This window comes from Hevea brasiliensis, chromosome 8, assembly GCF_030052815.1.
Source record: "Hevea brasiliensis isolate MT/VB/25A 57/8 chromosome 8, ASM3005281v1, whole genome shotgun sequence".
Classification (NCBI taxonomy): Eukaryota; Viridiplantae; Streptophyta; class Magnoliopsida; order Malpighiales; family Euphorbiaceae; genus Hevea; species Hevea brasiliensis.
Window position 1 is genome coordinate 97,568,520 of NC_079500.1, and position 23,860 is coordinate 97,592,379.

Sequence of the window (23,860 nt, forward strand, 5' to 3'; positions counted from 1 at the left end):
GTAAATAACTTTGGTAGCCAAACCTGAGTTTTTGCAACTCGATAAAATAGAGTTTTGGGTGGTTGAACAGCTAGTTTTACATTTAATATACCCCCAATGGTCATTTTCTTATAAAAACTATCAATAGACACCATTTATTATTGGAAATGTATAACAATAACTATTATTTTGAGAATTCATTGTGTTAAAAAGATTTTTTCTCTTCTCTGTCTCTAGAACTTGAGCTACTATAATTAATTAATAAAAGTTGTTCCTTTATGTGTTAAGTTTTATTTCCAATTTGAATCACTTAATTTTGAGTTGTGTAGCTCTAGTTATGGTCAATTTACCATTCAGGTATCAAGTGGTCAATCTGACCAAGTGCAGGAATTTCTAGAATTGGAATCCCTAATTTGTTCTGGCAATTTCTCTAAGTTGCATTTGGTTTTGGGTTTTGGTCAAAATATCAAAGTTGTATTTTTAAGTCTTATAGAAATTTTAGCTTTGGTTTTACTGCATTTGCAGTTCTGTAGACCAAGTTATGGCATTTTTCCCAAAACTGATCGGATGGTATTTGTCCAAGATTTCAGGTCAGTTTTGATTCTGATCAGATTTGTTGACCTAAATTGTTCTAGTGAATTGGTTGGGTTAGAGTCAGAATTTGGCTCATAATCCTTATAAAAAATATGCTCCTATGTCTAATATTTCCAATGGTTCAAGAATCAGGTCATTCTGACCTTCCTAGAGTGAGTTATGGCCATTTGAACATTTACTGTTTATTTGGTCATTTCTGCCTAGTTCCAGAACACCAATTCCAGATTCAAGCAATTTTTAGACCAACTTTGGATAAGATTTCTTCATGAAAAATGTGGCTTTAGATCTTAAGTTTCATTTCCAATTGGCCTCACACCAATTGGAGCTGCCTAACTCTACTTATAACCCTAAAAGCATACTAGACTCAGAGGTCCAGAAATTCAGCAATCCCACAACCCTCACTTTCTCCATTCTAATCATCAATTCTCAATTCATAACACTCTAAATGACCATAATTAAGCATTATAAACACCAATTGGTCAACATTTCACTTAAACCTTAATTCTCACCAAAACTCTAATTCCCTTCTTCATAATTTCATTCACACATGCAATTCTCATGCAATTCACCACTTAAATCATGTTCACACCATCATTTAAACAAGACTACATGTTCAATTACATTAAATCATCTCAAACTGTCACGACCCAACCCATGGGCCGGACCGGCACTAGGACCTGGGCCAGCCTAAAGCCCCCGAGGCCCGTAGTAAGCCTAACTGTTCATTAACCCAACTCTAAGGCCCATTGGGCCCAAATTCAAGAAAACAAACGGACAGAGTCCGGCCATAAAATGGACTTTCCAACGGGGAGTTTTCGACTCACCCGACCTGTAAACACAATAAACCATCCATTGGGGAGCTCAGCTCACCCTCCACATACTCAGCAACATAATAATAAATGGGAGCTCAGCTCCCTCATCCAATCCATCAAACAGACTTAAAATATTAAGTTTACAGGTCCAACATGAATATAATATTACAGACCAATTTCAAATAATTACTGCTAACACATGCGGAAATTCTAGGAGTAATTAAAATTACACAATATTGATAAACAACCTGCGAGGTAAAAAGCGAGTTAACCTGAACAAAATATCCTCCTGTGGCTGTAAAAATTTTTGAACAGAGTGAGCGTTCGACTCGAGAGTAAAATATCAATCTTAACTATAATCTCTATAACTATCTCAAACTAATGCAACTTGTAGAGTGAAATGCAACATCAACATCATATTCACATCATAGCATCAAAAGGAAATTTGGAGCACTCACACACCTGTAGTATCAATCATAACATATGGGGTGATCCCTATCTGACTCTCTTAAATCCAACTTTGGTGCGGTAATTACTCAAGCTCGGACTTCCACTTAATAACCAAATCGAGGGTCCCAGAATTACTCAAGCGTGACTACCCCTCGAAGGATCGGGTCCCGAATTACTCAAGCGTGTCGCCTGGTCCTATCCATAGTCCACACCACATCACACGCACGCCAACGCACGCACACTGCTCCAAATTACCACAACAACATTCATGGCACATTAACAGTTATGAATGCAACATAATTCGTGCCTAGAGTTTAACTACATAAATATATGCATATAAGTGATGCATTGGCATGCTGAATATATAATAATATCGAAATTATAATTAAAATTAATATTTTACTCACAGACTTGACGGCAATCACTGTGGCGGCTGGGCGGAGGAAGAAGGCATCGGCTCACTGACAATTATATTACAATTATTTAATACAAATGACTCAATACAAATCAAGAAAAGACCCAATACGTCCTAAGTCGTGCGAAAATCGTGAGTCTCCCCTATACCTAGGACCTACCCAACCTGCAAAAGGGCTCAAAACACACTTCTATATCCACAATCCATATATATACAACTCAATCACATCACACAGCCCCTCCTGGGCCCATCAAATCAATCATTCATCACAATATGTAAAATTTCAATTTAGTCCTTATAATTGATCATTTTTGCAAAAACTGCTCAAATAAGCTCTAAAAATTATAAAACTCTGCCCCGCTGTCCTTAGAAATATTACTAAGCTATTGCAAAAAGAATCGTAATTTTCTAAGCTACCACGAATATTTTATGGATTTTCAATCCTATTTAAGCACTAGAAAATTACGAAAAAGCAAGGTTCGGGTTTACCTCTGCCAATTCGACTTGAGGCAGCTCGGGATGCCTGACAATGGTGGGGTAGCCAAAACCTCGATCCAATTCGGAGACTTTTCCGGTAGTAGATGCTGTCGCCGGAAATTCACGAATCCAGGACAAGCTGTCAATTCCATGAATTGAGGATACCTACACAAAGCCCAATAATAATATATAAAAAAATCAGGGGTGTTACACAAACTATACTTCCCTTATGGCTGGACAAATTTATGTCTCCCATACATGCATGATTTTCATGCTTTCTTAAGTTAAATTCCCTTATCCTAGTTTAATTTCATGCATACACACTTATTTAAGTTAGGGAAGCAACTTACCTCTAGTTGAACTTTTGCAAACTCCAAATCTCTTCAAATTTCTTCAAGTTTCTCTCTCCCAATCTTCTCTTTGGAGTTTAATTTGAGGATTTCTATAATTTTATAAGAAAATTATGGGAAGAATTAGTGTTTCAAGAGCTTGATCATGGCTAACAATGGAGGATTTTTTATAAGAAAGAGAGAGAGACAAGAGAGGAGCCGGCTGGATTTTTTTGAGGAAGAAGATAAATTATTTCTTTTTTAATTTTTGTCTTTATTTATGTATAATTATCCCCAATTTTTCATGAATTAAAATTATAATTTTAATTAAGTCATGTTTACATCTTGATGATATCATAAATCACTTTAAAAATTGAATTTTTCTTTTCTTTTTCTCTTCTTCTACTATACCTCTTCACTTTTGATCTATTTTTTAATATTTTAATTTTACACACTTTAATGGACATTTAGGCCAAAAGTCATCTCTAGGAGTGAATTGACCAAAATGCCCCTTATCGGATCTAATCAATTTTTCTAATAGTACTTGGTTACTTCTGAATTATGATTCACTTATTGGAGCTTGTTCTCTTTTCTTTTCTATGGTTTTCTAGTTCCCAATAGTTTCACAATTATCCCTAAGCCTGGGGTGTTATAGGTTCCCACACGAATTTAGGGTAGCAACTGAGCTCGCAGTTGCTTCCCGGGTCGGTCACCCATCGCCGGGATCTCGGCTCATTTAACCGATTAAGCTTTGTTTTTCTTCTTTCCATTTGACCTTCATGTGATTTCTATTAATTTTTATTTATGACTTTTCTAGATGGCTTAGATATGGTTCTAAACATCCTGACTGTCCGGACAGACACTAGTCACTGGAATAGTAGAATGTATAGACTACTTACTATGGGGGTGTTTCATGCATATGCTAGCATGGACCTTCTTGCAAACTTGAACAAGAATGAACTAGTTGATGGGCTACCAAAGATCAAGTTTCAAAAGGACAAGGTGTGTGATGCATGCCAAATGGGTAAGCAAGTCAAGAGCTCTTTTAAATCTATTCATAAGTTATCTACTTCTAGACCCCTTCAATTGTTGCATATGGATTTATTTGGTCCTACTAAAGTAGCTAGCTTAGGTGGTGCATATTATACCTTAGTGATTATTGATGATTACTGTAGGTATACTTGGGTTGCATTCTTTACTCATAAGGATGAATGTTTTGATGTTTTTGAGAGATTTTCAAAAAAGGTTCACTAAAAGAAAATATCGAAAGAGAAACTGAATTTAGAAACGGATTTATGTCGGTTTATAATTTGAAACGGCTTTTGAAATGGAAATTGAGAAGAACTGGTTAAATATATTAGAAATTGATTGGAAACCAATTTGAAACGGAAACATATCAGTTTCTAAATTGCACGGCATGATTTGGCGGCAAATTTAACATCGGTTTAGAAACATATTATAAACTGACATCTAAAACTGAATCATTTTCCGTTTCTAATTTGAAGGCCCAAAATTAGTTCCGTTATATTTAAGTCATATTAGAAACCGAATATAGTCGGTTCCTAATTTCTTAAAGTTAAATTTATGAACCGATTAACTTCGGTTTCAAAATATGTATATAGTTAGAAACCGATTCATGTCGGTTTCAAACTAAATCTATTATCAATTTTATTGATTAAATTTCAAGGTCAAATTAGAAACCGATTTATATCGGTTTCTAATTCATCAACTTACTTAGAAATCGATTACTTTCAATTTCAAAAATTAAATTGTAATATAATTTTATTTAGAAACAGATTTCTATCGTTTCAAAATTAATATAATTTCTATTTTATTTAGTAAATTTTAAAGTCAAAATAGAAACTGATTTATATCGGTTTCTAATTCCTTTAGTTATTTAGAAACTGGTTGCTTTCGGTTTCAAAAATTAAATTATAATCTAATTTTATTTAGAAACCAATTTCTATCAGTTTCAAAATTAATATAATTTCTATTTTATTTACTAAATTTTAAAGTCAAAATAGAAACCGGTTTATATCGGTTTCTAATTCCTTTAGTTATTTAGAAACTGATTACTTTCGGTTTCAAAAATTAAATTGTAATCTAATTTTATTTAGAAATCGATTTATATCAGTTTCAAAATCAATATAATTTTTATTTTATTTAATAAATTTTTAAGTCAAAATAGAAAACCGATTTACATCGGTTTCTAATTCTTTTGTTATTTAGAACCAACTACTTTCGATTTCAAAAATTAAATTATAATCTAATTTTATTTAGAAACTGATTTCTATCGGTTTTTAATTCCTTAAGTTATTTAGAAATCGATTACTTTCGGTTTTAAAAATTAAATTATAATTGAATTTTATTTAGAAACTGATTTCTGTCGGTTTCAAAATCAATATAATTTCTATTTTATTTACTAAATTTTAAAGTTAAAGTAGAAACCGATTTCTATCTGTTTCTAATTTCTTTAGTTACACAAACGAAAATCGATAGCTTTTGACTTCAAAATTTATTTATTTTATATTTTATTTAATAAATTTTAAAGTCAAGTTTCAAAAAATTATTAGATAATATCATTTTATAAAAATAATATTAAAAATTAATTAAAATTTCTTTATAATATCATTAAAATGTAAAAATATGTAAAAAAATAAATATATTAAAAATAATAATAATTAAAATAAAGTTAAAAAATAATTAATATTTTCTTAATATTTAAAATAACAAATAAAATAGCAAAAAAAAAATGTCTAAATTCTTATTCAAAACTACGTAGTTTTAAGGTTGGGTGAACTTAATAAACCTAAAACACTCCTCTGTTTTCCACCGCCCGCCCCTTGCTCCTTTAAGCTTCGATCCCTTTCTTCCCTCTCTTTCAGAGCTTATACAAATGGCGACTATTAGCCGTAGCTCTCCGAGAATGTTCACCAGGGATCCTCACGTTTTATCCTCATCGAGGAACCTGGGCGATGTTTCTCTTTTGGATTCCACAATTACTTGAACCAGATTTTTCTCTCAATTTCAAAAGCGAGTTTTTTTTTTTGTTAGATCCACGGCGGTTACCGAGCAGAATCCTTAGAAATGGTCACTCGCTTCTGTAAATGGTCCTTTGACTGCTACTGCTGTGGGTTTACTTTCTTATTTGCTTTTACTCTGTTTGCTTGCTGAGAAATTGTGATAGAAAGAAAATTAAGAGAAAAACGAGGATTTTTAGATTTTGATTAGCTGTGCTTTGCAATATTTAATGGATCAGGTTTTCCTGAATAATTTGTTTCTAGTTGTGTAATGTTGTGTAAGAAGATATTGTTGGTGTAATGTTGTGTAAGAAGATATTGTTGGTAAATTTGGCCTTAAAGCTTAAAGGTATTAGTTTCTCTAAAAAGGAATGAAAATCATTGAATTATATATACAAGCTTATGGTCTAACTCTTGATCCACTGTCGTGGATTGACGACATCAGAGGTGTTGAAAATCTTGGTGACACCCTTCTGAAACGAAGAAAGAATGGAGAACTTTTTGTGTTTACTCCCCCAAAGGTAGTGTAATGAACTTCCTGGTTTCTTCTTTTCTCTCCCGCTTTTCTTTGGGGATTCTTCTTTCCTTCATTCTTTTGTTTGGGTGTAGGAATGCAGGGATAATGTTTTCCTTTAAAACCATTCTTTTACGAGTCACCATTGCTAGTAACACAATTGTTCTGTACTAAAGTAAGGATTTAGATTGATTCTATTGATGCCAGAAAATGAATTCTGCAGTAGATGGAACAAGGAACATTTATGCGGCATGAACATTTTCTCTGAAAGTTTCTTTGTTTTCAGCTTTCCATCATTTGACTAGTTTCATTGATCCTAAATATTTATATAGGTACAATGGCATTAATTGGTTTTTTGTTCTGTTTGAACAACAAACATTGGAGGCTTTGCTTGAATCAGGCTATTCTCTCATCAAAGAACAACAGCTGATAATGGAGAATAAACTTTCAAAGGAATACATGAAGAACATTGACGACTAGAAAAGAGTATGCCTTTGCACTCAGTTTTGCATGCCACCCAGTGAATTCTTTAATTATTTGATGTTTGGAAGAGAGAGAAAAACTGAAAGTTTTAAATCAAATAAAGAAAATTAGTTGTAATAGTTAGAGAAATTATTTGCAAGTAGAAAAAAACTTAGGCGGAGAGCATGATTTCACTTGCCTATTAAGCTTATTAATTGTTAAACAAACCATTCCCTAACCACACACTTGAATATAAAACTAGGGTTTGCTAAATAAAAAAAAAAAAAAACAGATAAGACAGAACATATCATATAATAAATGAACAAGTAAATAAAAATTGCAGCCAGCAATTAGGTGTTGAACTTAATTATTGACCAGCTTTTGTTAGCATCTTAGCGGCAGTGGGGTAGGAGTAGGAGAATGCGTATAACAACTAGGAAACCCTCGGTGTCGGTGAGATGCCTAGACCTAAGATGTATGATAAAACCTATTAAACACGTTACAATCTTGAGTCCGCAAGACACGGTCTGGACAAGAAATTTCTAGGAAGGAAAGATTATTTAAGAAAGTTCTTCATCACCGTGTAAAAGTTCTGCTGCACTTATGGATTCAAGTTCTAGAAATTGCTAAAAAAGGAAAAATTCATCATTTGGAACTCAGATTATAAATGGTTAAGTCTAATCTTCCACTAAGTTTAGTCAATGATGGTATAATCTTCCACTATCATTTGGAGAATATTTTCCTGGTGTTGTAAATCCTCTTGATGGGTGATTCTCTATCCTTGCAATCTGTTTTCTAAATCTTATTTTATACTCCTAACTTCAACTATGGTTTACTTTTCTAAACTGTCATCATTATTTCTCTTTTTTTTTTCCTTAATTTTTTAATAAATTATCAAAATAAATTAAACTATTTTTTATTTATTTTTAACTAGTCACTGATCATTAGATCAAACCTCATATAATCAACTTAAGACTTTCAGTGTTAAATGAAAAGACCTGAAAATAATATAAGGAGAGACAAAAAGCACTAAAAGAGAAGTAAGAGGAGTTGCAGTTTTTATTATATATATATATATATATATATATATATATATATATATATATATATATATATATATATATATATATATTTTTTTTATCTCTAAAATCAATTTATAAATTGATAACAGCTTCCTTTTAATATTTTTAGAAAATGAAATTAACGAGACTGATTGAATTATATTTCTATATAAATTTTTTTATTGAAAATCAATAAATATTATACATTGTCTTTGACAATTCTACTTTTAAAAAATCAAAAGATAATGTGAAGTTAAATATTAAAGAAAAAGAAAATATGAAAACAGAAAAATGACATATTTATAAGTAGTAAATTTAATTTTTATTATAATAATATTTTTCTAATTTTTATTTAAAATAAATTTAAGTTTCAATAAAATAATTATTTAATTACAGGGCCTTTAGTTTTGATTTTAGTTTTGATCAGATTATTTTTTTTATTTTAGTTTAGAATTGAACTGATTAATTTGAGTCTGATTTAAATTTAATTTTGATTAATTTAATTTCGATAAATTTTGATTTTGAGTTAAATTGATTTATAGGCCATTAGCCAGTCTAACAGTTCAAAATCAAGAGAGACCGACAGTGCGAGCTGATGCTTGAGGAGAGATAACGCGAGTAGAAGCTGGAGGAGCACATATAACAAATGATGCAAAATATGATGGCACAAAAGATGCAGGGTATGCAGCTTAAAGCCCTAGCTCCAAATGCGACTCATCAGAATGAGGGTAAAGAGGTCGATAGTGGTGATGAGTGATAATATTGTTGATGACAAGTATCTTGTTTTTTTGTTATTATGATATTTTATTTTTTCATACAGTACATTATTTTCATAACTATTTATTGTCATATCTATATATAATATTGATTGATATTTGATAGTATGATATTATAAATATTGTGATATTGAGCATTTAAAATTAATATTATATTATATGCTTCAAAGCAGGAAATTATGTATTAAATAAAAAAATAAAAATTTTCTACTAATTTGAAACGGATTAGAATCGAATTTTCATTTCTAATCCAAAAAGTAAAATTTTCAGTTTCAAACTAAATATAATTTTACAAACAGATTTAAAACAGAATTTTAAAAAATGTTTTTATTTTTGTTTACAATTTAAAAACCGATTGGAAACAGAAATTCGTTTCAGATAAGTTGAAACCGAAAATATCAGTTTCTAAGTTGAAACAGATTTTGAAACCGAAATAATGTAGCTTGTAAACTTTGAAAAAGATGAAATCAGTTTCAGAAATTGAAACAAATGTTATATTTCGTGTCTAATTTAATTAGAAACATACGGATTTGAAACCGAATATTTCAGTTTCAAATCAGTTTCTAAATTCCGATTTTCACTTATTTGAAACCGAATATTTGAAACCGAATATTCGGTTTCAAATCTCCCTTTTTCTAGTAGTGGTTCAAAATGAAAATGGTTTTTAAATCTGTTCTATTAAGAGTGATCATAGTAGAAAATCTGACAATGGGAAATTTAATAAGTTTTACAACTCACTAGGAATCACTCATAATTTTTTTCTCCCAGGACTCCTCAACGAAGTGGTATCATTGAAAGAAGAAATAGAACTCTTTTAGACATGAAGAGGACAGTGTTAAATAAATATAACTTGCCCACTTATTTTTGGGTGGAAGCTATTAATACGGTTTGTTATGTTTCAAATAGAGTTTTGATTAGACCTATTTTGAAGAAAACCCCTCATGAGCTATGGAATGGCAAGAAACCTAAAGTAGGTTATTTTAGAGTTTTTTTATTGTTAATGCTTTATTTTGAATACTAAAGATAATTTAGATAAATTTGGCTCCAAAACTGATGAAGGTATCTTCTTAGGGTATTCTACATCTAATAAAGCATATAGAGTCTTCAATAAGAGAACCTTAGTTGTTGAAGAGTCAATGCATATTGTATTTGATGAAGCTAACCCCTTTGGTCCTAGAAAGAATATTTCTTGTGATGATGATGTTGTAGGTAATCTTGATGAGTTAACTCTTAAAGATCCTCAATCTAGTGGAAATCAAGATCAACACATGGAAGATCCCTTGAAGGACTTGGGACTTGATCAAGTTGAGCTTGAAGAGCAACAGGGTCAACCAATTCCATATCAAGAAGTTCAACAAGATCGACCTAAAAATTGGACATTCAAGAAGGATCATCCTAAGGACCTAATCATTGGTGATATATCAAAAGGGGTAACAACTATATCCTCTCTTAGAAATATATATAATAACCTTGCATTCATTTCTCAAATAGAACCTATGAGCGTAGATGGTCTATCAATGATGAGAGTTGGGTACTTGCAATGCAAGAGGAACTCAATCAATTTGAAAGGAATAAAGTTTGGACCTTAGTTCATAGGCCAAAGGACCATCCATCCATAGGCACCAAATGGGTGTTTAGAAACAAATTAGATGAGGATGGAAACATAACTAAGAATAAAGTTAGGTTAGTAGCCAAAGGCTATAACCAAGAGGAGGGCATTGACTATGATAAAATCTTTGCCCCCGTAGTTAGATTAGAAACCATTAGAATCTTGCTTGTATATGCATCATTTATGAATTTTAAACTTTTTCAAATGGATGTTAAAAGTGCTTTTCTAAATGGTTTTATTGATGAGGAGGTATATATTGAGCAACTTCTTGGTTTTGAAAATCATGAATTTCCAAACCATATTTTTAAATTGACTGAAGCCTTGTATGGTTTAAAATAAGCTCCTATAGCTTAGTATGAAAGGCTTAGTAACCTTCTTTTGTAAAATGGTTTTTCAAAAAGAAAAGTTGATACAACTCTTTTTGTTAAAAATCATGTAAATGACATCCTTGTAGTATAAATATATATTGATAATATTATATTTAATGCTCCTGATGAGTGTTTGTGTGAAGAGTTTGCTAATACCATGAATAGTGAGTTTGAAATGAGTAAGATGGGAGAACTCAAGCTCTTCCTTGGGCTTCAAATCAAGTGGCATCTTCATCAACCAAGCCAAACACACTAAAGAATTGATCAAGAGGTTTGAGAAGGAGAATAGGAAGCCAAGTAGAACTCTAATAAGCACAAACATCAAACTTGACAAGGATAAAAAAGGAAAATCGGTTGATGAAAAGCTTTATAGAGGTATAATTGATAGTCTCTTATATCTCATAGCTAGTAAACCGGACATTATGTTTTCCGTATGTTTATGTGCACATTTTCAATCATGTCCTAAAGAGTCTCATTTGCATGCTGTTAAATGTATTCTCAAATACTTGAATGGTAAATTATTTTTAGATCTATGGTATCCTAGAAATGCATCATTTGATTTGTGTTCCTACTCAGATGCCGACTTTGCTGGAAGCATCCTTGATAGGAAGAGTACCTTAGGTACTTGTCAACTCCTAGAACACTCTTTATTTTCTTGGTGTAGCAAGAAATAAAACTTGGTTGCACTTTCCATAGCCGAAGTCGAATATGTGGCTGTGGGTCTTTGTTGTAGCCAAATACTTTGGATCAAGCAATAATTGAGAGACTTTAAAGTGTCTCTTAATCACATCCTTATTAACTGTGATAACAAAAGTAAAATCAATTTGGCCAAAAATCCCATACAACATTTTAAAACCAAGCATATAGACATTTGACATCATTTTATACGTGATCATGTATTGAATGGTGATATTGTTTTTGAGTTTGTTGATACAAATAACCAATTGGCTGATATCTTTACAAAACCTTTGTGAAAAGATATGTTCAATTTCATTAATAGAGAATTAGGCAAGCTTGATAACTTTGATGCTTGAAATTGTGATGATTGAATGTATATATGCTTTTTGAAAATTCTTGTTCAATTAATGTATTTTTAATGTTTTAAGATTTGTCTCAATATTTCTAAAATTTTTATGTGTTAGAAGTTTCTTTTGCTCAAAAAGAAAAGATTTTTTAAATTATTATGGTCTTGCTTTATGATGTTACATACATATTTACTGTTTACATGAACAAAATATTAGTTTTCTATTTTTGGCTGCATATGATCACAATACCATTTTTCATTAATTTAAATTGTTCTCCTTGATTGTTCTATGAAGGTTATTTGCTAAAATTCTATTGTTGCTTTGAATAGACCCTATGATCATTTTACAAGTTCTATGCAAATGAAATTACTGAATTTGTATTGTAGTCTTTTAGCTCTTTATGGGCTATTCTTGAGAATAGTTTTTTAGTATATTGCCTCTAGATTTAGCATATACTATACATGTGTTTTGAGTGTCTCAATAACACAATTATACTCATGTTCAATTTCAAATTAAGTAAATTATGTACATTTGCTTAGCTAACATATAACCACTTTAATAGTATTACTTTTTGTGCTCAAATGTAAACTGTTTAGCTGAAGTTATCCTTAAAATGCCTTGTCTTAGAAATGCACTTATGAGTTTGCCATTATATGAAGTGTTCTTGTAATCTTTATTCATTGTCATGTGTTTCTATCTCTTCACAATTGATTTTATAATACTAAGCTAGTTTGTTACCTTAATAATGTTATGCTTACTGAATTGACAATGATGCTAAAAGTTTAAGCTTTTGGCACGGTGGTAAGCTTTTGAATGATACCATAATTTTTATATGTCTTTCCTTTTAGAGTGTATTTTGATAATGCCAAAAGTGGGAGATATATAGCTAGTGCATGAATAGTTCCAAATTTTAGATTTTAAATATGATATATAAATGATTACATGCCTTTTAGTGAGATACATGTTTTAAGTATAATTATATGATGTTTCTTGGTAATCCTTTAATACATATTCTGCATTGTTTCTGATATAGTAATAACTTTGCATCATCATTGACCTAGGATTTACGGCATTGCATTCATTGACTCAAAGCCTCTCTTATGTGCTTTTCAAATTCTATTTATTAAGGCACAAATTATTTTTGAAAGGGGGAGTACATTAAGTGGGAGAATTTCTGAAAAACACACACTTTGCTTATGCTTAATTTTTCTCATCCACTAATTGTTTGTTATCATCAAAAAGGGAGAGATTATTAGACCTAGATGTCTTAACCCATATTTTGATGATAATAAATAATTAGTGTGCTACTAATATACTTTGAAAGTGTTTGTATTGAGTTTATAGGCCGTAGATTCAAAATTGTCAAATTACATCAAATAAAGGCTAAGGAAGAGCAGGATAAGAAAACAAACATTTATGGGATCCGACAATATAATTTTTATTTATTTTTATATCTTATAAATCTCATTTAATTAATTGTGTTGGCTCAAGTTTAGGTGGTACTAAGAAAATCTTGTTTAATTTAGTTTTCACCTAATTCTTTACCAAGGAAAAATTAAATAAATTTTTCAAAAATACAAAATTAATTTTGAAAAGTGTTTTAGTTCAAAAATACATTGAATTAGCTTTCTAATTGTTCAAATGGATCAAAAATCCGAGTTCAGATCAAAAAGTTATGAGTTTTTTAAAACTCTTAATTTCTTAGTGTCTTTAGTTATAACTTTTCTTTTACCAAGGGGGAGTAAAATGAAAATTTCACATTTAAGAAATGCAAATTTGTTTTTGAAAGTGTTTTCATTGAAAAATTTATCAAATTAGTTTTCCAACGGTTCAAACGGATCGAAAATTCGAGTTTCAGTAAAAAAGTTATGCATTTTCAAAATCTAAGTACCCTTTTGACACTTTCTGTCTAGAGAGCACCTTAGCAGCCGAAAGTGAAAAGTTCGAAAGCCGAAGTTCACTCTTTAAATGATGGTTTTTAAGTGTTAAAAACCCTTTTATAGAGAGAGCACTCCGACAGTCGAAAGTGAGAACTTCGGCAGCCGAAAGTCACTTTTCAAAAGTTATTTTTTGTCACTCCAACATTCGATAGCCGAAATAAATAACTTCGACAACCGAATCTGAGTTTCTGCAACTCGATAAAGCAGAGCTTTAGGTGGTTGAATGACTAGTTTTGCATTTAATGCATCTGCAATGGTCATTTTCTTAGAAAAATTATAAATAGACATTATTTATGACTCGAAATGCGTAACAACAACTATTGTTTTGGGAATTCATTGTGTTAAAAAGATTTTTTCTCTTCTCTCTCTCTAGAACTTGAGCTACCATAATTAATTATTGAGAGCTTGATAATTGAGCTGTAATTTTCTTGTTCTGAGAGTTCTTTCAAAGTTGTTATGAGCATTTATTGTAATTTTGAGTATGATAGAGTTTTAAATAGTTGTTGAGTGTAAAGAGATTTATAAAAGAGCAAGGGTTTGCTCTTGTGATGATTGTAAGGAGTTTGTTCTTTACCTAAAGAAGAATTTTAGTGGAGTTAACTCTCAAGGAGGGCCTTGAGGAGAGGGCGTAGGCTTGAAATAGCCGAACCTCTATAAATTTCTTGTGTCATCATTCTTTCTCTACCCTTCTTTATGTTTATTTTTCTTAAATTTCTTTTAACTTTTAATTTTATAATTAAAACCCAATTCATCCCTCTCTTGGGTTGCTACAAGGGACAATAAAGTATAATTTCATAGTTAAATTCATTTACTCTTACTTTTTAAAATACCCTAAATATTAAAACAATAATTATTGTATTAAATTGTTAAACTATTAAATCAAAAGATTTGGAATAATAATATATTTGTGAAATTATTAGACGGTAAAACTAAATATGAAATTTTGATTTTATCCACTCCAAAATTGAAATTATTAATGGAGACAGATGAAATTATGACTATTATTTTTTTTTTAATATAATAAGAGAAAGAGAATCCATATAGCCGATCTATAATTTTTTGAATAAAGGTTTAGTTAAATTGAGTTGAGTAACAAGAGAAAATCTTAAAAAAAAAAAACTTATAAAAATTACAATGCCATAATTTTTAATAAATTCTAGAAGCCAAATAAAATAACAACTATTTACCCAATCGCAATTAAAGTAAAATTTAAGAAAAATTCACATATCACAATCACAATAACATAATCTTAATAATTCACTTGTCACTTTCTCTCTATTTTTTATTTAAAATTTTCTGGTTTTACAAAATCTTCCCTTATTTTAGATTTATTTGAAATGAAAAGAGTAATCTATGTCCATTTAAATGGTGAATTATTTGCCTTATTTATTAAAAAAATATATATTTTTTATGCTAAATTGATGGATTAATTTATGTATTCATTTGATATATTTATATTTATTATTTAGTTGTGTTTCTTAATCTTACTTATATCTTTAAATATATATTATTTTTATAGATTTTGTTAATTTTTTTAAAAAAAAAAATTACATAATGGTAATACCATTACGATTACGTTTCTGTTTCCATTCCCCATTATTGCTGTGGTGACCACAATTTAAATCCATGATGCTACTGCTTAAACATGTTCCATATTCAAGGCCGAATTAGCAAGGTTGCAGTCAATGTATGAACCTGAATTCAGCAGATGAAATGAATCCTGACTCACCCAGGTCTTTGGACAGAAGACTTGGAAGGTATTATCATAACTCGCTAACTGTAACAGAATACTCATAGGCATGGGGACTCATAACATTACTGAGTCCAAAATTACAACCTTTCTCATAAATCACAAGTAAATAATTAATGTAATGATTAGCAGTGCAGCTCAATCCGGTGGCCTGGCCAATTGCAATCTTTATTAGAGGAGAAAAGTTTGATCATTGAACTCAATTCCACAAGCATCCAAACAAGGCATATTCTTCATTAATATGGAGAAAATGGCTTGCACTTACAGAATCAAAAAAGAAAGGAAACTGACTTGGGGACAAGAAGAAGTTACAAAACAAGAAGCCACAAACGAACACAAAAGGCATAAATAAAAACATGGGATGCATAACAACATAAGCATTATCAAATCAGCAATGTCACATTACATTGCAAATCATAAATTTACGTTTTCTCTCAGTAGGCTTCAAAATCAGAAAGGAGCACATCAGATTTTCATCTAAGTTCATTATAGCACCAGCATTGTTAAATTCACCACGATAGTTGGGAACTGAAAAAAGAGTGACAAGCTGTTTTACTGCAAAGAATTCATGCCCATCCTCCACAACCTAAAACCCACACAACACCCAAAAAAAGAAAAGAAAAAAAGAAGCGAGAGAGAATCATGTCAGCGGCCAGAAAGAGAAGAAACATAAACATTGAAAAGGAGGTGAGCTATAGTAAATGACCTGATGTGCACGACAGACAAGTTCTAAAATATGCTTTGCCAATAATTCTCAAACCTTATCAGGACCGAAAGTATAGGAAAATTCTGTGTCATTCATTCCCCAACCATTAACATCTCTACAAGGATCTGCCCAGAGCAAATCGCATAGTAAACCAGTGTTTGGAACGTCAGTTGGTCGAAGTAAATTTCTAATTTGATTCAAATTTGTCAAATCAGGAGAAAGACCGCCGTGCATGCACAATATTTTATCATCTATTAGAGCCACAACAGGAAGGCAATTGAAGCAGTCAATAAAGGATTTCCAAAGCTTCACATTATAGCGCCGTTTACATTCATCATAAAATCCATGTGTCCGATTTATAGAAGCACATTCATGGTTTCCTCTCAGAAGAAAGAAGTTGTCTGGATATTTGATCTTATGAGCAAGCAAAAGGCATATTGTCTCCAAACATTGCTTCCCATGATCAACATAGTTCCCTAGAAATAAGTAATTGACTTGAGGGGGAAAACCTCCAAGCTCAAAAAGCCTTAATAAATCACTATATTGGCCATGAATGTCTCCTGAAACACCCACAACAAAAGATAAAAAAAAAATCTTTAAAAAGGGTATGAGGAAGCTAGAGCAGAAATAGATTTGCAAGGACTGTGACAAGATTAAAAGATGTGTATGAGATAGGTGAAAGTGGACCAGCTGTTATTTTTTTACAATCCCATCTGGCTTTGGCTTGAGTCTAGTTCAGTTCTGCAACTCCATTCTTCCTTAGGCCCAATTCAGCCTTGCAATTTCTCTCAAAACATCGAAGCAGCAGAGAATCAATCACTCCCACATGTTGCTCATTCCAGCTAAGAATAGCGTTACAAGTTGTTGTAAATTAATTAGAATCACCTGTAAATACTGGAGGATAGCATAGAGATTTCTTCTAAAATAGCTTCGAGAGCATTATTTTACATGTATATAAACATACCATTATTCAATGAAACATACAGCTTGATGTCCCAAAATATGTCTAAGAGGGGGGTGAATTGGACTTTAAAATAATTTTTCGATTCTTGCTCAAAACTTTTGAAAAATTGCAGCTTGGTTCAACCTAATTTTCTACTGTGAAATATGTGCAATACTGCTCAATTGATAAGTTGATACAAAGTTGGCTCATAAGCATTCAGTATACTGATCTAACAGGATATATTGACATTCAGTAAGAATTTCAGTAATCTGAATAAAATCACAACACAACAAAAAGAGCAGTAAATAGAATATATTAGTTGACAGCAAATATAGCAGTAAGCAAATCATATCAGATATCAGCAGATTCAACAATAAACAAATTATCTCAGTTTGCTGCAGAGTCAATAGTAAACAGTATCAATTTTCATCTCAGCAAAAAACACTTCAACCAGAAAATTAAAATGCATAAATGTAAAGAGTAAGGGTTGAGAAAATTGAATACTGAATTTTTATAGTGGTTCGGCTCCACTAGCCTACATCCACTCTCTCAAAGATCCCACTTTGAGTCTTCACTCCTCTATTCTTCTCTTTTAAAGGCAAGAGACAAAAGCCCTTTACAAATCTTCTCACCAAAGCTTTTACAAGTAGCTTCACACTTCTACTAAGTGTTATCCCAAACACTTTTCACAATCAAGCTTCAATAGGTGCTTGAGTGACCTCTCATAAATGATAAGAAAGTGTTTAAAACTCAATCTCACTCAATACAATAAAATCTATAAAGAAGAGATGAGTAGGTAAGCCAATAATGAGCAATAAAACCAATTTAGAGCACTTTGAATGAAAGCTTTAATGATCTTAAAAGGTTAGGAACAGTAGAGAGACTTTCATTAAGTGCAAAATGGCCAAGGATAGGTGTATTTATAGCTTTGGAACGTTTCTGACCATTTGAGAACTCATTTGAACGTTACAATTTCAAATTTCAAGAAAATAACCATTATTTTATCTTTTTCTGCGATGTTGTGCAAAGTTGAGTCAGTTAGCAAACCAGTTAGCATACCAGACTAGGTAGCAAACCAGTTAACATATCAGGAAAGCTTTTCTGCATAACTTTGAAAACTTTAAGACTTTACACCAAATCATGCTTTTAGGCCATTGATGATATTTTGAAAACTTAGGATAAAAAAAATTGAGAGATTAAAAATAAGTATCATTGGCTTCTACTCATCAATTCTTTTCACAAGCAATCCTAAAAGTTAAAATTAACTTCTATACTATATGTACCTTCAAATTTGATCTTCAATGTAGCTTTGGAAGGTAACCTTTTCTTCCTTTATCTCCTTTGATTCATCCTGTGTTATCTTAAAATGCCATCCTTTCTTTAAAAGCACAAATCCATCATGAATTCCTTGAGTCTTTTTCTTTGTTCTTTGAGAAGCATAACACTTAAAACAATGTTAGTTTGATTTTAGTTGAGTTTTCTTATTATCAAAATCTATACTCCTTTGAGCTCATGGGGTCAACAATCTCCCCCTTTTTGATGATGACAAAACTCAATTGAATCACCATGTAAGAATTGACAAGTGTGAGTATGTGTATAAATGTATATGTGGGAATAACTCCCCCTATGTATGTACCTATATCAACACATATCAACAAATAACCCCCCCTTAATAATTTCAATGAAATATTCATAAGCATTTTCTGTCACAAGGAGTACAAGTGTGACTAAAATACTAACTAAATATGTACAAGATATTTTAATAAGCTATATCAACAATATATTAATCACAAGCTATATCAACAAGATATTTTCATAAGCTATATCAACAAGATCACTCATTCATTTCTCCCCTTTTTTGTCAGCATCAAAAGAACATGGGAGAAAACATACACATGTGTATAAACCAAAATTCAGTTTAAGTGCAGTGAACAAAATAGTAGACAATATAGCACACTAATTAATGTCCAAAAAACTAAAACTAAAAATAGCAAACAGAGTAGCAAACTAAGAAACAGACTATCAGACAAAATAAAATCAGTAAGCATCCAGTAAGGTGATCTATTCCTTCAGACTAAAGCTTCTTTTTATTTGTCTCGGAGCAGCTATCTTCACCCTTTTAGGCTTGACAGGTTTATCACTTAGGGTTTGTAGAACTTCAGTAGCCATTGCAGTTCCAGGTGTTAAAGGTACAATAGAGCCAATAACTAACTTAAATGCAATAACAGTGTCAGATTCTGCAATAGGCTTTTTGCCAGATGGTTTACCAGTTTCTTCTTTCTGCTTACCTTTTTATTCCTCTTTAGCTGTTTTTGCCTTTCCTTTAGCAGGTGCAGGAGAAGCAGGAGTCTGTGGTTCTGGCTCAGAAGCAGAGTCACTCATGTCATCTCCATTTTCTTCTTTGCTGCCTCCTCTTCCATTACCATCATCAGATTGGCTCAGAAGCAGAGTCACTCATGTCATCTCCATTTTCTTCTTTGCTGCCTCCTCTTCCATTACCATCATCAGATTCTTCTTCTTCTTCTTCTTCTGATGATGGTAATGGAAGAGGAGGCAGCAAAGAAGAAAATGGAGATGACATGAGTGACTCTGCTTCTGAGCCAATCTGATGATGGTAATGGAAAGAGGAAAAAGAAGAAAATGGAGATGACATGAGTGACTCGCTCGAGCCGTAACTACGCACTCTGCTTCTCCGCACTGCTAAAGGCAAAAGCAATGCAAAGAGGAATAAAAAAGGTAAAGAAGAAGCTGTAAACCATCCGCAAAAAGCCTATTGCGAAATCGATTATTGCATTTAAGTTAGTTATTGGCTCTATTGTACCTTTAACACCTGGAACTGCAATGGCTACTGAAGTTCTACAAACCCTAAGTGATAAACCTGTCAAGCCTAAAAGGGTGAAGATAGTCACTGAGACAAATCAAAAGAAGCTTTAGTCCAAGGAATAGATCTGCTACCAAATTCTTAGTGCTTGAAAGACCCAAATGAACTTTGATTTTGGATAGCTCATCCACAATTTTATACATCATCATCAAAGTTCCATCAATCTTAGAATCAAGTGCATTCATAAGAACATCTTGAAAAGATCTAAATTTCTGTATTTCTCCAAATTTAATCTCAAAAAATTGCCTTAAATTATTCACTTTTTCCAGAATTTCTTCAACATCAAAAGCACCACTTGCACTATCCTTAGAACTAACACCTTGTTCAAACCTTAGTTTTCTGCCATCATCATCTTTCTGTAGACTTGTAATTGGGATCATATTTGTTCTAAGTTTCTCAATTTTCAGGAATATCCCAAAGTCTCTAAATAGGCCATTAAAAAGATGGGCATAGGGTAGTTTGTAAGGTGGTTTTCATTTCATAATTTGTTTCAGCATAAAGTAGGCAAGATTAAACTCAATTTCATTCACAATATGCCAAATTATGCAGAGATCAAGTGTGCTTAAATAGTTTGGACTACCAGTTCTAGGATTCAACACAGAAATGATTAAGCTATGAAGGATTTTGATGTGTTGGTGAGCATGGGTGATGCTAGTCTTATCTTTCACTTCTCCTTTAAATACCTCTGCCTCAAAATCTCTTTTATTGAACCCTCCAACAGCAAATATTTTTTTGTGAGAATAGATTCTATTCCCACTATTTGGGATGCCTAGGGCTTTGGCTAACCTTTCTACTGTCACCTCATAAACTTTTCCTTTCATTTTAACCTTAAAAGATTCATCACTTTTAGCATCATCAACTCTCAAATTTTAGTAGAATTCTTGAACTAAATCCATATATATTCCCTCAGTATTAGAGCATAATTTGTCCCTTTTTTGATATTTAAACAGAGACTGTAAAGGAACAGAGACTTCATTAAAAGCAAGCTAGTGAATGTACCTTGGTTCATGAATGGCCCTTTCCATAAGCACAATTGGAGCTTTTGAAGTCTTTTTCTTCTTAGAACCTTTTTCTTGGATAGGCTCACTAGTCCTCTTCTTGGACTTTTCTTTTGATTTTCCAATGACTAGAGGAGCTTCTCTCTGTGGAGGAGTGATGCAGGGACACTGACATTGGTAGAATCTGAAGATGATGAGGGTGTGGTAACCTTTTCCTTTCCTTTTCCTTTTGACCGTGCCATGACCAAATCAGAAAAAGTTGGCAGTAGGGATAGATGATACTCGGTTCACAAAATAAACAATGTGAGCAACCAACGTATAACTATTAGAAGTATATCAACACATTTTTGACACAATGTCATGTATTTGAAAAAAATGTAGGATTGACAGTAAGAGATATTAGGGTTCTTGAGAATATCAACAACAAATTTACAATTTTAACAAACAATGCATTTTATTGTCGTGGAAATGCTCAAAATAAGAAAACCCATTAACTAATTTCAAGAAAATTGAAAATGCATATAAGAAGATAAATACCACAACAATGTCGCAAAAAAAAAAATACCTGATACTTGTAGAGCAAACGATAATTAGTGAAGGCGAGAGAAGGAGAGAATGTATCGAAAAACTTAAACCAAAAAGAACTAATCTTGAGTGATTTCCTTCGGTAGAGAGAGTGAAATGTCGGGGAATGAGTAAGAAAAATTTTTGGGATTTTTTGTTTTGAAGAATGCGAGAAGAAAGCTTTGTGATAGAGCAAATGGGTTTCGGCAGTTTTTTAAAGAAAATGAAAGGAGGTGGTGGTTGAGAGGGTTGTGAATGAAACGGGTTAATCAATGGAGAAGGGATGGGTTCAATCAAATTTTGGGATGCGTTGGAAAAGGAAAAATTTTGAAATTTAAACTTGAAAAGACATAAATGGAAATTTTATAGAGTGATTGATACCGTGCATCAGTGGAGAAGCAGAGAAGACTGATGGTTCTGCAAATTTTTGAGTCCCGAGCCAGAAATTAATATATGAAAAGTCTATTGTGCCCCTCTAAACACATAATGAGACAATGCTTTAAATAAAGGGGTATTTAAGTAATTTGACTTTTAAAAATACTGAATAGGCGCTCAGAAAAGAAAAATAATCTTAGAATTTTAGTACAATCAGACTTGACTACCAATTTGCCAACGAAGAATTAGGAGCAGTGGTAAAGCACTTAGCAAACAAGAAAATTAGTAAACAGATTAGTATGCCACTGCAATCAAATTCTGCAGAATATTGTTCACGTCATATCAGACCCAGAAATTTTTAAATTGCACTAGAAATATCAGAACACATTTTTAACACCACAATCTAACATATATCACTTCATTTTCATATAGGAACATAAGTATGCATCAAAAGTTATGTCACACCTTACCCCTCTGTAAAGCATGACATGTTCCCGTAGAATACCTAATGAACTACCAAACTTCACCTACCGATAATTCATTAAGTATACTACAAGGGATTTTAAAACTATTTTCTTGCATTTTGGAAGTGGTGAGCATTTTGGTAGGAATTAAAATCATTTATTCAAAGCTTATAAACTAGTAAAAATTTTTGTCCATTTTTATTTTTTCGCAAATCTTATAAAAATTTTGACAGAGTTCCGTTTGTATTTGGAGAAAACAGTTCTTCAAATACCTGAAAAAAAACACTTCCAATAATTTTCTCAACTCTCAACCTCCAAATAATCTCAAGTCAGCTCAATTCCACAATCCAATCAAAGTTTATCATCTCAAAATATTTCATAACTTCATTCACAGTGCATAAAGTGTGAAATTCACAAATACAAACCTTAATTTACAAAAAGAAATTCCAAAAATAATATTATTATAATTTATTATATAACTGCTCAACTTTACATTGATACATAAAACATAGCAATATTTACATCAAAATAACTACAAGGTTATAAAACAATACCCGTACAAAAATATAAGTGTGGTCCTCAATTCAATAGCAGCTCACTCTGCTGCTTTCTCCTTGCTCTTATCAAAATAAGCTATCGCTGAGTATAAAAATATTCAGTGGTGCACAATAAAATTTTAAAATACAATACATAAATCATTCATTGACAAAACACAATTTAAATATTTCTCAATCACATTTCACAAATTATCAAAACTCATAATAACACAATTTGATCAAATAATTTAATAAACAAAGTGTTGCCAAATCATACACAACTTAAGCAATGACACAAAATTTTCGATCAATGCCGTGTTGTACACCACGACAAAGCAATCTACAACCCCACTAATCGAAATCAATAAGGGAGGTGGCTAGCTAGCTAATGAGTACTCATCCGATCTACAACCTCAACCGGTAAACCAGAGAGGGAGGAAAAATAATCGATCTCACCCCATGAATGGAGGAGGAGTATTAAGGCACTGTCATGCTAAGTGTGAATAAAAAATCCATTTCAAACATTTTATTCAAATAATTCATGAGAAATCCGATAAATTTCCAAAGTCATAATTTCATTCACAAGGTGGCAACACAATTCATGATTAACATCAATTTTTCATAAATTATACTAAATCAATTTTTCAATGACAAAATGCTCAATTAAGGTTTATTGTGCACAAACCTGACGTGAGTCGCCTCTAGGCCTTGACTCAGTCTCTCAGACCTTCCAAGTCTTTTTCAGCTGAAACACTCAGTTTCACAGTGTTTCAGTACCATAACTTAGCATAAATCCAAAAATAAATTCAAAT

At 31.8% G+C, this 23,860-nt stretch overlaps 1 long non-coding RNA gene and 1 pseudogene across 2 annotated transcripts; one reads left to right on the forward strand and one right to left on the reverse strand.

Annotated features, from left to right (window-relative positions):
* Positions 1 to 5,882: 5,882 nt before the first annotated feature.
* Positions 5,883 to 10,646, forward strand: LOC110659813 (uncharacterized). Of its 2 annotated transcripts, none has more exons than XR_009150715.1 (3): positions 5,883 to 6,186; positions 6,923 to 7,076; positions 10,099 to 10,646. It is a non-coding gene; the product is annotated as an uncharacterized LOC110659813 (long non-coding RNA). The 2 variants fall into 2 exon arrangements; XR_009150716.1 differs by lacking the exon at positions 10,099 to 10,646 and adding an exon at positions 8,664 to 8,994.
* Positions 10,647 to 15,509: 4,863 nt separating this feature from the next.
* LOC110659810 (serine/threonine-protein phosphatase PP1 isozyme 3-like) overlaps positions 15,510 to 23,860 on the reverse strand; it is a 41,718-nt pseudogene continuing 33,367 nt past the window's right edge.